The sequence below is a fragment of the Dermacentor albipictus genome, chromosome 5 (assembly GCF_038994185.2).
Source record: "Dermacentor albipictus isolate Rhodes 1998 colony chromosome 5, USDA_Dalb.pri_finalv2, whole genome shotgun sequence".
Lineage (NCBI taxonomy): Eukaryota > Metazoa > Arthropoda > Arachnida > Ixodida > Ixodidae > Dermacentor > Dermacentor albipictus.
This window is the reverse complement of record NC_091825.1, coordinates 108,004,434-108,020,328: the sequence shown is the minus strand read 5'-3', so window position 1 is coordinate 108,020,328 and position 15,895 is coordinate 108,004,434. Positions and strand designations below refer to the sequence as shown.

Below are 15,895 nucleotides of genomic sequence, written 5' to 3'. Positions count from 1 at the left end.
AACGCTGTCATTTCCACAACGTTGAACATTTGGACAGTCAAAGCAACTTTGAAACCGTCAAGCGTGAAAAGACCACAATACCGTAGCCTCTCAAAAGCGCCGTGTGAGCGTTAGGTCTCGCAGAGTACAATGTGTAAAAAGCTACAAATTAATTTTTTTCCCTTTCTGGGTGCTCTAATTCATGCAAGAGGGAAATTACGTGTGATATAAGCTTCAAAGCGATATTGTTACCCATTTAATGACTTTTTGAACAATTGGTATGCGTACAGCAAGTTCTTCAGATGCAAGAGACTTTCAACCGCTGGTCTTCGCTGCGCGTATATTGAGTTTTCCAATCCTTAGAAAGGAATGACCAACTTACCATATAAAGCTGCATCAAGACACAGCGGATCACCCGTCTTTCCAAGATTTGTAGTATCTATAAAGAAAAACAAAAGGCTTGTATAAGTTCTCTCATGAAATGGAAACCAAAGACGTCTAACTTCACATCACATGTACTTGAAAAGCGGCTAGGAGAACTAGGTTTGAAGGATTTTATTGTTTACACTTTGTTCAAATAGGCTTAATTGTTTCGCGGGTTCGCATACAACATAGAGTGAACGAGCGATTGGAGCAGAATACGCTGAACCTGCACCATTCGCACAGAGCGGCGGAATTATCGTCAACGTTGTTATACTCCAGCTGTAGCATTTAGCCGTAAAACATCTAACTCTAGCTTCAGGTACTAAAGCAGCCCACCTCGGTGTTGTCACAAAGGATTTCTTTTTCATTGTCTGGTTTAACCGTGCCGTGCGTAGACCTGTACCATTCGCTTAACGATTAAACAATTGTTTTTTCTTCTTCTCCATTTGCCTCAATCATTCTTCGTGCTGAAACTCGATATTTGCCTCCCCAGATTCAAATGTAAACAAACTCGTGACTTGTTTTTTATTTATTCTTCGTGCTGCAATGGGCTATGCTTTGGTCGCGCTGTCATGGGCCTTGCTAGCTTCAACGCAAATATTGTTGCCTAACCCCATGTATGTAACATCTGCCAACTTGAGACCGTGAAACACCGCAGCCTTCTGCTCTATTGCGAATAACCTCGTATTTACGTATTATGACCCCATAGTGCCCTTTTCTTCATGACAGCTCCAATTCATTTTGCTTTCATCATCTGCTCTCGCACGTTGTCCTTCCCGCACACCATTGCATGTACACGTCATTAAAGTAAGCAACCTTGTACACTACAGAGCTAACATTTAAAGACACACACACACTCGCATAAAGAACAAAAATGCAGGCCACAGCGTGGCGTCAAGCGATAAGACAGATAAGGCTGCACATACTGAACGCCGGACAGTCAGCAGGCGCAGAGGCGGCAGAGGCGCGAGACCCAGAAATTGTCAAAAACCGCTAGCTAGCAGCCGAGTCCCGTTACCCATAAAGTAATCCTCTCCGCAGCGGTAATAAAGGCGGCAACTGGCAAACACCGCCTGCGACTCTCTCGCGTCCAAGGAAAACAATAACGCAGCGAATGCACGCCTCGCAGATGCGCGCTCTCTATCTCTAGCACGCACTGTTCTCGTCGCAGCGGAACCGGTAGAAAACCGGCGCGAACCTTTCTTCCTTTTTCTCGTCCTTGTTTCTTTCCCTGCCAAGTGCGAGTGTTCGTCTTCTCGCCCGCGCTTTGTCCTCCTCGGTGCCCGTAAAAAACTTGCTTATCGCCGCGAGACACTTTCAAATTTTTGAAGCTCGGGTTGCCAGAGCTTCAGATGCGAGCGCGTGCTCTCGAGCCGCAGAGGAGCAGGCAGCGCCGCGGCCGCGCTGATTTGTTTTTACGAGCGTCCGGGTATTTATACCCGTGGCGCGGAGGGCACGCTCTAATCCCTTTCGGTGGCTTTTCCCCCAAATGAGCTTTAAAAGTCGCGCTTTCGTGGCTATCGCATGCAGGCGGAGGGAGATGAAACGGCAGCAGCAAAAACTGCTATATGGAGGCAGTCCTTTTTCCGCTTTTAATGGTTTGTTTACGCTTCGCACCATACTGCCGTTTGGCCCTAAGCACCTTTTGTTGCGTATCGAAAAGAAAGAAAGAAAGAAAGAAAGAAAGAAAGAAAGAAAGAAAGAAAGAAAGAAAGAAAGAAAGAAAGAAAGAAAGAAAGAAAGAAAGAAAGAAGGAAAGAAAGAAAGAAAGAAAGGAAGGAAGAGGCAGTTCTCGCTTGACTGGCGAAGAAGGCATGGAAAACGAGAGCAAAGTTTAGCCTCGCGCTCTAGCTCATCGCACGGTGTTCTAACAATATGCAGAGGCGATATTGCAAACACGCAGCACGCGACAGTACAGCCGCGCAGCGGTAATAGCGTCCTGGCAGACAGTAGCGCGTCACAAAGCTGGCGGGAGGATAAGTATATACCGGCAGCGGCGTTACAGGCGTCATACCTCTCGACGGTTTGCGATATGAAACCGACGGAAAACCGTCGGCGTTTGTCAGCGCCCGATGAAAGGATTAGACAGGTTTAGCCTGTCGCTTGCTGTCCGTTCCGCTCAGACAGCTGCATGCACCGAGGTGCGTTATGCAGGCAGCTATTCTACGGAAACGCCAATCAACGCGCCAGCCGCCGAATGCATAGCGCTGTCCTGCAGGGGACGTAATTCTCGGACGATCACTTTCGGCGATACTATCGCTTTCGCGTGACGCAATGCTCAACCAGCCAACCAGCTCATCCGGTTTGGTTGAACAATCCAATAAGAGCGCAGTGAAAGTGATATCGCCGAAAGTGACCGTCCGAGAATACGTCCCCTGGCTGCCTTGCTGCAGAACCGATTGAGTGGAACGTGAATGTTTGTCCACATGGAGTCACAGCTTTTCTTTTTTTTTCAAACTAAATGCTTTGCGTTTATCCCCGCGCGGGCTACGCATGCGCAGTTGATGCCTTGACAGCACGACGGCGGTGCGCAAACAACGCGAACGCGTCTCGAGTGTCCGTATAATTGCGATGGACATAATATGACATTAAGGGACGCTAGAGTTTCAGTTCAGCTGCGTGAGTTCCCTCTTCCATTTTGTTTTATCCATCTGACATGAGAGAAAGAATGGCAAAGGAAGGACAGGGAAGTTAACCAGAGAATATCACCGGTTGGCTACCCTATACCCGAGGAGAGCGAAAAAAGATGCGATAGATGAGAGAAAAAGAATGCGAGAAGAAAAAAAAAAGCACGCGTGCACAATACTATCTGACAAGATGCAGCAGTATTGCACTCGCTTAAACACCTGGCAAGATGCAGAAGTATTGTAATGTGTTTAAGCGAGCGAGTGTAAGGTATCAATTACGGCTTAAAGTACCTGTGTTTGCTGACGTGTGCGTTCGTATGCATATAGACCAAATACCTGAGTCAGTTTACTATAGTCATGCCGACTCGAACTTTCTAGGGTTCAAAGTCATGCGCTGGTCTTTAAGTTCGTTCGTGCACGCTTCACGCTCGCTCGCTCGCTCGCTCACTCACTCACTCACTCACTCACTCACTCACTCACTCACTCACTCACTCACTCACTCACTCACTCACTCACTCACTCACTCACTCACTCACTCACTCACTCACTCACTCACTCACTCACTCACTCACTCACTCACTCACTCACTCACTCACTCACTCACTCACTCACTCACTCACTCACTCACTCACTCACTCACTCACTCACTCACTCACTCACTCACTCACTCACTCACTCACTCACTCACTCACTCACTCACTCACTCACTCACTCACTCACTCACTCACTCACTCACTCACTCACTCACTCACTCACTCACTCACTCACTCACTCACTCACTCACTCACTCACTCACTCACTCACTCACTCACTCACTCACTCACTCACTCACTCACTCACTCACTCACTCACTCACTCACTCACTCACTCACTCACTCACTCACTCTGAAATGCAGGCCCGTAAGCATGTCGTCCGATCATGTTTACGGAATGTGTAGACGACCGAACAGCTTTGAACCTTATTGAAGAAACTGATTAAACAATATAATAAACAGTCTGCTACGATGTATCACGTTAGTAGTAACCGTTAAGCGCCAGGCATACACTACATGTTCTTGCCTAGGCGAGTAGATGACGTAGGCTCGCTTCAACTGTACACGGAAGGCACGGCATTTCATGTCGCCATGAATCAGTGCGAGCGGACACAAATGAGATTGCACAAGGAGTGCGGGGGCAAAGCCTCAACCTCATCCACTCGTTATTTTTCTTCAGCGCGCACAACAATTTGCGAGGCGATGTCGCTCCGAAGGTACTCCAACCTCGTCGCCCATGTCGCAAAGAGACTATAGTATACCAGACTCGCACACTCGTTGCAGACCGCGGTGCAAACCAGCAGCAATAGACGCCCGGCGCGAAGAGGGCCGTTCATCATTCCATTGTTTCCCGGGGCCCGAACCACGGGCGGGCTGGCGGCGAGACGGCGTCGACGATGATGATGCTCTCCTCCATAGTGACCCACCGTCGCGACAGCGCGTTCATCACTATTCGCGTCTGGGGCTCCATTTGCATGCATTATCATAATGAGTATTCCGCTCCCCGCGCTGTCTCTCTTCTCGTCGGCGTTTCGGGCAAGCCCTGCAGCGCGGCGCACCGACAACCTCGGCGGCGGCACAGCCCGTCTAGCCGCGGAAAGATGACAGTGGGGCCTCGTACCCTGGGAGCTGCTGCGAACCACCAACACCAGGCCGCCGGCAGTTGCGAGCCATAGAACACACGCGTGTCTATATAGGAAACACTCTGCGGAGGACACAGTGTCTCGCACGCGTGGTGTGAGACACGATGGAGGCACGAAACACGCGCGGTGGAACGCGGAGAGGCGTGTATACTTCGCGCAACGCTTAGTTCGTGGGCGCAGTTTTAGGTAATGCCGCGCGCAGGCGTGCACCCTGTGGAGCTGCGCGCTATAGGAGTGAAACGACCCGAGTGCACGAGCAAGCGACTACGTGCACGTTACGTGTACAAGCGCGGCGCCTGCGTACCTAAATGAATTGCTTCCACGTGAGGTGAAGTTTCTGAGCGTCGTACAGCGCTGAAGCTTGCAGGTTAGCTAACTCAGCTTGATTTCCGGCAGCTCTGCCAGCTTGACGCATTGCTTATGTGGCTGCAATAGCTAGTAGCGACAAACGAGGTCACATCCGTTACTATAATATAGCTTAGTGCGAACATACACGTTGACTTTATTTGCCGAAAAAGTTAGGAGCCTTATTTCTCCTCGCAAGTCTCACAGCTGCAGACTGAAGCATCAGGACTTACGGTTGCACCCGTTATAAGTATAGGGGCCCTAAAGTGGGACAGATAATGCTGTCGCAAAAGTAATCACAACACGTACTCACAAGCTGTAGAAATGACTCCTTACATGCCTTGAAATTACTGGTTTCATTGCTATCAAATACTTTACCAGTCTGAGCATGCGAGCCCGAAGTTTTACAGAAGCGTCCAATATAATGCAATGACTCGCGTTTAGTGTTGTTTCGCATTTATTTATTCGTCAGTAGTTCATTTACATTATATTTTCTGTTCATATTTATATAAGAGAAGAGAAAAGCGTCGTTATATTTTAGAACTTCAGCTTTCTGTGCATGTGTCTTGGCGGCCAGAACGTGACTGCTTCGCACTTCAACTCTGTCCAGTTGAATGAAAGTTTACTTCGGCATTAGCAAAAGCTAATTTTGGTGGTGTACCTTCCAGTATACACGCTGCTATTAATAACTTACAATATGTTTCAGAGATTAGGTAGAAGAAAGCTTACACCGATATAATATTTCAATCAGCTCCAATTTGTAGATCAGCCATGCACCGCTACATAGGCGACGATGAAACGACGGACACGCAGAATCGATTCGGAAAGACAAATTTAGTCACCAACCTCCTACACCGTGCCAGCATTCACAGTTCTCAAAGCTCTAAACAACATCGGTCCGGGACGAACTTCACGTGTAAGTCCACAAGGCGCAAGGAGGAAAGAGGCAACACTCGAAACGATGCCGGTGGGGCTGCCCCCCTTGCGTCCTCGAATGACGGGCTTCACGATTGAGGGGGACTCCGGGCGCATTACGTCCGCGAGACGCAAAACTAGCTGATCTCATCACACGTAGCAGGGAGACAACGCCGCGGCCCACATTGAGATACACCGCACGCTCAGTGCGTAGCAGACGAAGGCCGCCCGAGAGGACGAGCGAGTAAAGACGCCACACACATGCGCGCATACGAAGCCCTTCCTGCATCAGAGGGATTTCCCTTTGAGAACCAGTAAATACGCACGCCAAGCCGCAGGCTTGAACGCTCCCGCGGGTCGCCTGAAACAAAACAAACGAAGAGAGATTGTATGAGAAAAAGGGGAGAGAAGCTAACGGCGGAGCCTTCGAATCCCTTCGACAGGAAACGCACGGAGAAGTGGGGGCCGACGTTAGACGCGCTCTTGTACGCCCGCTCGTTTGCCTGTTTTGTAGCCGTTGCGAGGCCTGTTTCGTTGCGTATACTTGCATGTTTAATTTTTCTTTCACTTCGCGAATGCCTAGTGCATTGATCGGGCACGTGTGGATGCGCGGACGAACACGGCGCGCACGGTGCACGGTCTGTTTGGAATGCAAATGTCTCGTTTGGGTCGGCGGCAAGTCGGGTGGTCGCCCGGTCCTCCAGAGGCTCGCCGGTCTGCAGGATGGGCAGACGCGCTGAAGGAGACGAGGTGGGCGTCTGTATAGTGTATTCTATATGTGGGACTATACGCATATACGTGTACGTGTGTTTCCATATGCCCAAACGCACTGAAGTGATGCGTTGCGGTGAGGCTCTTGCCCCTTTTTTGTCTCGGTGCATGCGCCGGCTATAGTCGGCCGGCAAGTCCGCTCTCCAGCCACGCGAGAGGCTTCAACGGCAACACAACGCATGATTTGGTATGCAGAGAGGGAGACAAACAAGGCACCCGACGGGCCGCGGCAGCAGACAGGCCTGGACGAAGAAGAACGGAGCACCCCGGACAAATTGAAGAACACAAACGACCTGCCACCAGGCAAGTAGTCGGAGCAAGCCAGAGGGCCGAGCCGTCGACGCAGGCGGCTGGCGAGCGCCTCGGGCTTGGTAGGCTGGCACAAGGAGTGTGGCTGGCTTCCAGACGGACAAAAGGACTGAATCACGTGGATGAGCCCAGAACGACGACTGAGACAGGAAATTCCTTTTCGCTGACATGAATAGACCGAAATAGAATAAGAAAGAGCAGTGCCCGCTACGAGGAACTCAGAAGATAACGAATAAACAACAACATAAACAAGGGTGACGTAGTTGGTCAATGACGCGCTTTTTCTCGTGGTTCCTGGAGGTGATGGGAGTGTACTTCCGTCAGGAATGATAGAAAATGTCTAAGGGACGCGCACCACTCAAACTGCTTTCACTGGCTCTCTCTCTCTCTCTTAAGTCACCGTACTTGCTCTCTTGCCGCCTTGTCAAATGGCAAGGCTTGAAAAGCATTCCGTTTTGTCCGCAGTAAAAGCCAGACTGACGAACAAGATGGCTTGTGACACCCCTAGCTGTGTCGTCTTGAAAAAGAAACGAAGGAAGCGCTTGGTCGACCTTTTTCAGACAGATGCGCCGGGCTAGAAGAATCACGTGTTTCCATCTGGAACTGTCCTGCGTACTGCGCAAGTGTATCCGGGACTTTCTGTCCTTGCAGGCTGTGGATAACGGCACGGATAATGCCAAAAAATGATAATGATACTACGAAAAGGAAAAAGTTGATCGTCGCATTTCCATATGTGGTCATGAAGACAGCTGTTGACTTGATTCTCAAACGGACATCCTCGGGATCTTGTTCCATACAAAAGCCTTAACGCTGCCTCAGTTTTCTATAACACTGAGACATTCCGACGTTTAACGGGAAGACTTATTTAGGAGTAAGAACTGACCTGAGGCGACAGGAATCGACGAATTATCAAGCATTGGAGGGAGGAAAGAAAAAAAAAAAGGAAGACAGAGAGAACAGAGTGAAGTCATTTAAGTCAAAATTAAGTACATGATGACTAGAAGCTCTTAGATTCGCGCATCAGTATTACTATTCTGTGAAAATATAAAACAAAATCCACAATGACCGCATTCGCCTTGGCCAGGATAATATTTTGGTCACGAGCCGGAGATTTAGAGGGAAGGTGTCGCTATTGGGCTCTTCTCTCTCGTCCTTTTCTGTTTTGTTCAAACAGCTTGTTTCCATATTGCGGCGCAGTTGTCATGTTCAGCTTAAATACCATGAGTGTCAAGTGCTGCCCCAAGAAGTGACTCCTTTCAGAACATTTGCCCAGTACGTTGCCGTTCTCAGCTATCCCGGTTGCACGTCTCTCTGTTGTTTCAAATATTGCCGTAATCTGACAGAAACAAGGGCAGATTCGTGCATTTATGCAATGTTCACTGCCTATTGTTAATCAGGTGTCATGCGTCTGAATCTTGTCCTTTTGCTTCACGGAATTCAGTGCATTAATCTCACAAATCTGTGTCAAGTAATTTTGTCACGTATATATTACCTGATACTACTCATATGGACGAATAATTCCCCTTTCTTTTTTGCCCCAGCTCAATGGTCAAGAGCCCCAGCTGTAAGCAAGCTACCGGGTCGAGGTGGTAAGTAGACATTAAAGAGGATATTGAGGTGGCCAGATATCAGCGTTTAAAAAGAAGGCTACTTTAACTTAACAAATATCGCTTGATTGAAACACCGACTTGAACTTATCTGGAATCCATTGAAACACTTCAAGGAAATGTAAAGCAGGTGCACCGCGATACAGCAAACTAAATTCTCTGAAGAGAGCACAGAAAGATCTATAAGTAGCCCGAGAAATTGAACTTCGTTTCTCGAGATTGTCATCGCTCTGTTCAAAAAAAAAAAAAAAAGCGCCAGATCCCGGCGAACATTGCGAACGTCCAGGTCTATCTACCATATCGGTGTTCTTTTGAGCCGCACAACTAACTTCCGAATACCCTCACCACCCCCGGATCACCCTAGGAACAAGCGGTACACGGACACGGCTCACGCCTCACGATTTCACGATTGCGCTTCTGTATTTATTTACATGCAATCCACGCTCTGTCGATACTACACAATCCGCCACGACTTTCCCCAGCCCCTTGCCGATATTCCGCCAACTATATCCCCACCATCTCTTCCCCTCCCTCAAAATTTTCACCCCTTTTATTTTACACCCTAGCAGGCCGGGTCTCTCTCGCGGCTCGAGCTGTAGCTCCGCAACACCGGCTCGCCGCTCCACGGGCGTCGAGGAAAGGATAGCGCGGTTCGGTGGGCGACGCATGAGCGGCGCTACAAAACACCCCCTTCGCGGACGGACGGACGCCTTGTCTCCTGCGCGCGTGCAAAATTGGAGCTCAGCTGCGAGGTTCCGGATCATCAAAGGGGGTGAAACCCTCTTCGGCGCTCCGCACACGCGCCCTGCATTTACAACAAGCGCGCGCGAGCGCCCCTTTCTCGCCTGCTTGCCCGCCGCTGCTGCAGCGTGTGTATGCGGCTCGTCGTCTCTTATACGCCGCTACGGCGATCTCCCGTTCTCTCTGCCTCTTCTCTGCTGGCTGTCTCACTCCTGTGTGTGCGCGCGCGCGCGCGTGTGTGTGTGTGTGTGTGTGTGCGTGTGTGTGTGTGTGTGTGTGTGTGTGTGTGTGTGTGTGTGTTATACGTACACGGATGGCGCCGTGTGCACAGATCGGGGCAACGCCTCGCTGATTTCACCCCGAGCGAGAAAGCGCTGGAGCAGAGGTGGTGCGTTGTCGCGGACAGCGCTTCGCAGGCATCGAACGAAGAGAACGAAGAAAAAAGAAAAAAGGAGGAATGCTTGAATCAACAACTGCCACATGCCTTTCTTTCACTTTCAGTTTTATTTGCGTGCTCGAGGGTAAAAGCCTGATCAGGAAGAGGTGCATCATCACGTGTCTGCACTGCTGCGTGGTACTTCGAAGAAACTTTGTTGCCAGGCCGCTGCGTTCGGGAAGCTTGTGGAGTACAGGCGTGGAGGCTTGGGACAGTTGGTAAAGGTTTATTTTGACGGTGTTCATAACGCACGCAGGCTTAAGGAAATACGAGACAGAGTCGGCGCTCATTCAGAAACTCTCAACCTGTCCATCATATTCTTAAATCTGTGTGCGCTGTGAGAACAGTTGAAAATAGCTTATGAAATCTTCAGTTGGCTTGTTTCTGGCTGTTATTAGACGTGGATGGAGATCACGTTACTTCTTGTTTCAGTGTTGAAATTCCAGACAAATTTCTGTGACCCCACAAGCAAGCTTTCGAGCACACAGCGAAACCGCCAGAAGAACACATGCACGTGCAGGCATGCACTGAGAAGAAATGCTTCGATTTGCTGTCTATAGTGAGATGCTCACCATGAGATGCATTGAGCGTTCAAACTGGCGTGCTTCTTTGAATAAGACGGGATGCAGAGCCCGTGAACTGGCCGTTATAGGAACAGAAAGAGAGAGAGAGAAATAGATGTCAACTCCACATGGGTGTGATGCGATCACGGTTGAACCAAAGGACAGATAATTTGTAGCAACTAAATTGACAACCTTACAATAAAGATTGCATTGATTATAGGGCATAATACTCTGGCAGTACATTTTTACGAAGAAGGGCCGAAACCTATCTGCCCCGAAGCATCTGAGACAGTTAGGCCTCCTTCAATTTACTCTTACAAATGTTTTGCACAGATAGACTGGCGTAATCATCTCATCTTGCCTTGAAGTGACTCGGCTATAGCGAAGAAGAGAAACTGACGTTGGCTTATGTCATATTTACTTGGTTGGACAATCCAACCGTTGAACGTAATGAAAAAAAAATTAATTTAATAGAATTAACTATGCCTATATTATTCAAACAAAGTGGTTTAACACGATGTGAAGTCATTTCAAATCAGAAGGCCTTAAGAGGACCATTTCTTTCTAAAAGTACAATCTGTTTATGGTAACAGAAAACTTGTTCCAAGATTGCAGACTTTCTGAACACGTCACTTAAGTTTTATGCCAAAGTGCGCGCTGCAGTTTATTTTATTCACACCAGAAATGACTTGACGTGTCGCCCAGTAGTAAATATATATATATATATATATATATATATATATATATATATATATATATATATATATATATATATATATATATATATATTGTAATGAAGCAGACGCGCCCCTGTGTATGTGCCGTCTGAAGAGGAAGACGAAGGGCCGTGCCGTGATCTCGAGCGACCCCGTGCTTCGGACAGCCCTTGCAGTGCCTTGTTTTGCCTAGCGTTCCACAACGTCGTGAACGAGAATAAACCTCGTCGCATTTGGTGGAGGTTGCTGAGATCCTTCGCCTCGCCCTGGAGCTCCGCACTCGAACCCTGCCAACAAGATCGCCTTGCACTATGCCTGATCCCGCCACCTCGTTGCCCGCCCCACCGGCTGCCACTGTCATCTGCGCCGGCGTCCCTCGTCAGCGCGACCCACCCATTTTCAGTGGGACCGTCGAACACGACGTGGAAGACTGGCTCTCATCGTACGAACGTGTAAGTGCCCATAACCGATGGGATGACCAGTCTAAGCTGACCAACGTGCCGTTCTACCTCGCCGACGTAGCCAAACTTTGGTTCTTCAACCACGAATCAGACTTTACAAGCTGGTCCGCCTTTAAGACTCTGTTTGCAGAAGTGTTTGATCGCCCAGCTGTGCGTACGCTACGCGCTGAACAGCGTCTACGCCAGCGCGCACAGCAGCCTGGAGAAACATTCCCCAGCTACATCGAGGATGTTCTCGATTTGTGCAAGCGGGTCAATCCCAGCATGTCAGAGGCTGACAAGATCAAACACATCCTCAAGGGCATCGAGGACAGCGCATTCCAGATGTTGCTGGCCAAAGGCCCAACTAGCGTATCCGTCCTCATTAACCTCTGCCAGAGCTTTGACGAGCTGCGCCGCCAACGTTCCATCGCCCGCCAGAACATCCAGCACGCCGATTCCGTCTCTAGCATCGCGGTTTCTACCGAATTCACCAACTCGACCCTCTCGCAGCATATCAAAGATTTTATCCGTGAAGAGGTGGCCAGGCAGCTCTCGCTGCTGCCTCACAGTGACGCACCTACGGCAGCTTTGCCTCCAACGCTGCAGGAAGCCATCCGAAATCACATATCTGAAGCGCTTCCTGCAGCTCCTACAACCCCCCCACCCAACCCTATGAGTGTGTCGCTGGCCCATACCAACTTTGCCAACCACCCTACGTCGCTGCCGCTCAGTTATGCAGCCGTGGTTGCACGGCCACCTGCGCAGACCGCTTCCTTTCCATCGCCCATGAATCCGGCTTCATTTCAAGTTGCCCGACCGTCACCACACTTTTTTCGTCCCACCGAGACGTGGCGCACTCAAGACAACCGGCCTATCTGCTTCGCCTGCGGCATTGCTGGCCATGTGGCACGCTTCTGTCGCCGCCGAGCCTCAACTGCGTGTACCAGCTTTGACAGGCCCCGCTACGCACCACAATACGCCGCCACGCCTCCATTATCACCGCGACGTCTCGACACTGATCGCCGGTTGGAAACTCGGCGTTCCCCTTCCCCTCGACGGCGTTCGATTTCGCCCCTGCGTCGTCGAGTTCCCACTGAAGAGGGAAACTGACTGCTGCAGTTCCTGAGGCAAGAACTGCAAATACGTCGATTTTCTCAAGACCTCAATCTTCGCCGCAAAATGTAATTACCGTTTTTGTAGAGGGAGTACCAGCAGTGGCACTAGTCGATACCGGAGCAGCCGTTTCCGTCATTCACGAGGGCCTTTGCCGCAAGCTACGCAAAGTGACTACAGCTCGCTCTGGCCTGGTGCTCGCCACTGCCAGCGCGCAGCGAATCCACCCTTCAGCTGTATGCACGGCCCGTGTCGTCATCAACGACGTTCTGTACATAATCGAGTGTTTCGTGCTACCATCGTGCTCTCACGACCTCATCATTGGTTGGGATTTCCTGTCACGTCATCATGCTGTCATTGACTGTTCACGTGCAGAAGTGTCGCTTTTACCACTATGTGAATCACTGCCGACCAGCTCTCCTCACTTTGCCGACAAACTCACTGTTGATGCCGACACAACCGTACCTCCTGAGTCGTCGATGGCTGTTGTCTTGTCGTCTGATTCCGCATCTGACGCCACCGTAGTGTTCACGCCGTCCGATGTGTTTGCTCAACGCAAGGGCATTGTTCTTCCGTTTGCCGTGCTTACTGTAACCTCTGGCTCAACTGTGATGCTGGTCACCAACTACTACCAGTACCCGATCAGCCTACTACGTGGAGAGACGGTAGGATACTTTCAAGCGGTCGACTACGTCGACGACTTCGATGTTCCTGCCGCCTCCCTCCGTCACCTTGACGCCATCGCTTCGGTCTCCGGCTCATCACCTTCAGTGGGTTTTGACAAGGCCATCGACCCTGCACTTTCCCCATCTCATCGCCGCCAACTTCTCGCTCTCCTTCACAAGTTTGTCTCTTCTTTCGACTGTCATCAGACGTCACTGGGCCGTGCCACCGGTGTTTCTCACATCATCGACACTGGTTCCCACTCCCCCTTGCGACAGCGCCCGTATCGTGTCTCTGCCGAAGAGCGCCGAATCATCACGGAGCACGTGGACGACATGCTCCAACGTAAAGTCATCCGTCCCTCTCAAAGTCCTTGGTCTTCCCCTGTCGTATTGGTGAGGAAAAAAGATGGCTCCATTCGCTTTTGTGTCGACTACAGACGCCTAAACAAGATAACGAGGAAAGACGTTTATCCTCTGCCTCGAATCGATGACGCTCTCGACTGTTTACAAGGCGCAGAATACTTCAGTTCCTTGGATCTGCGCTCCGGGTACTGGCAAGTTCCCATGGCCAAGCCTGACCGTCCGAAAACCGCATTCGTTACACCCGATGGCCTCTACGAATTTAACGTCATGCCCTTCGGGTTGTGCAACGCGCCTGCTACTTTTGAGCGTATGATCGACACCATCCTTCGTGGCCACAAATGGAAGACCTGTTTATGTTACCTCGACGACATCGTCGTCTTCTCAACCGATTTTCCGACGCACCTCGCTCGCCTGCATGACATTCTGACCTGTCTCGCCTCTGCCGGTCTACAGCTTAACCTCAAAAAGTGCCGCTTTGCTGCAAGCAAGCTAACCATATTGGGTCACGTTATCTCAAAAGACGGCGTCCTCCCGGATCCAGACAAGCTCCGCGCTGTTGCAGAGTTCCCAAGGCCCACGTCTATCAAAACCCTCCGAAGTTTTATTGGCTTATGTTCTTATTTTCGTCGCTTCGTACGCAATTTCGCATCCATCATGGCGCCTTTGACAAGTTTACTTTCCGCCAGTAACGGCATAGCAGCATGGTCACCTGAATGTGATGCAGCATTTCAGCAATTGCGCCACTTGTTGACCTCACCACCGATTCTTCGCCACTACGACCCTGATGCTCCCACGGAAGTCCATACTGACGACAGCGGAGTTGGCCTTGGCGCGGTCTTAGCGCAACGGAAAGCTGGCTATGATGAATACGTCGTCGCTTATGCGAGCCGTACTCTAAAGAAAGCAGAATTAAATTACTCCGTCACAGAAAAGGAGTGTCTAGCGATCATCTGGGCATTAAGCAAGTTTCGCCCATACCTTTACGGCCGTTCTTTCGCCGTTGTTACTGACCACCATGCCCTTTGTTGGCTTTCTTCCTTGAAAGACCCGTCTGGACGCTTGGGACGTTGGGCGCTTCGCTTGCAAGAGTACGACATCCGCGTCATGTACCGCTCTGGTCGCAAGCACTCCGACGCTGATGCGCTCTCTCGCTCCCCACTGACGCCTGATTTGGCGTCGTTGTCAGCTTCCTCGTCCACCCTGTCACCGTTCACCATCCCTGACATGCTCACAGAGCAGCGCAAGGACCCATCCCTTGCAATGTTACTCGACTACCTTGCTGCTCCGTCTGATGTCCCTTCGACACGAGCACTGCGTCGCCAAGCAACCCACTTCTCAGTGCGGGACAACATTCTATATCGCCGAAACTACATGCCCGACGGACGCAAATGGCTCCTCGCTATACCTCGTCATATGCGCTCTGACGTCTGCGCGTCTTTTCACGCTGACCCCCTAAGCGCTCATGCCGGCCTCCTCAAAACTTACACAAGGTTGCGTCAGCGCTATTATTGGAGAGGCATGTACAACTTTGTGCAAAAGTACATTCAGTCTTGCACTACATGCCAACAAAGCAAAACACCTACACAGCGTTTCACAGGACCGTTGCAGCCGCTGCCATGCCCGTCTCGTCCGTTCGACCGCGTCGGCATCGACCTCTACGGCCCGTTTCCATGCAGCGGGCGTGGAAATCGGTGGATTATTGTCGGCGTAGATCACCTTACTCGCTACGCTGAGACTGCAGCACTGCCAGCAGCGACCGCCCGTGACGTTGGTTTTTTCATCCTTCGCAATTTTGTCCTTCGCCACGGTGCTCCCCGAGAATTACTGAGTGATAGGGGCCGTGTCTTCCTGTCGGAGGGCATCCAAGCCCTCCTCGCTGAGTGCAGGATAATTCATCGCAAATCGACCGCGTACCATCCCCAAACCAACGGTCTTACCGAGCGCTTCAATCGCACACTTGGCGACATGTTGCGGATGTATATTTCATCCGACCACTCCAACTGGGACACCGTACTCCCCTTTGTTACGTTCGCGTACAACACCGCGACGCAAGCGACCACCGGCTTTTCCCCCTTTTTCCTTGTGTATGGCCGTGAGCCATCATGCCCTTTGGACACCATACTGCCGTACCAACCTGACGCTACAGAGTATACTCCGCTTTCCGAAGTCGCCAAATATGCTGAAGATTGCCGTCAGCTGGCACG

At 50.5% G+C, this 15,895-nt stretch overlaps 1 protein-coding gene across 11 annotated transcripts in view; it reads right to left on the bottom strand.

The window, feature by feature from the left end:
* Positions 1-15,895, bottom strand: part of LOC135897135 (uncharacterized) — a 771,735-nt gene that overhangs the window by 208,480 nt on the left and 547,360 nt on the right. For 7 of the 11 annotated variants that reach the window (XR_011514565.1, XR_010562925.2, XR_010562924.2 and 4 more), the window contains one exon: positions 362-418. The gene's annotated coding sequence lies outside the window, so the exon portion shown is untranslated. Of the gene's footprint in view, positions 1-361; positions 419-1,328; positions 1,404-10,400; positions 10,475-15,895 lie in introns of those variants that run through there. The other 4 variants (XR_011514566.1, XR_011514567.1, XR_010562933.2 and 1 more) reach the window with 3 other exon arrangements.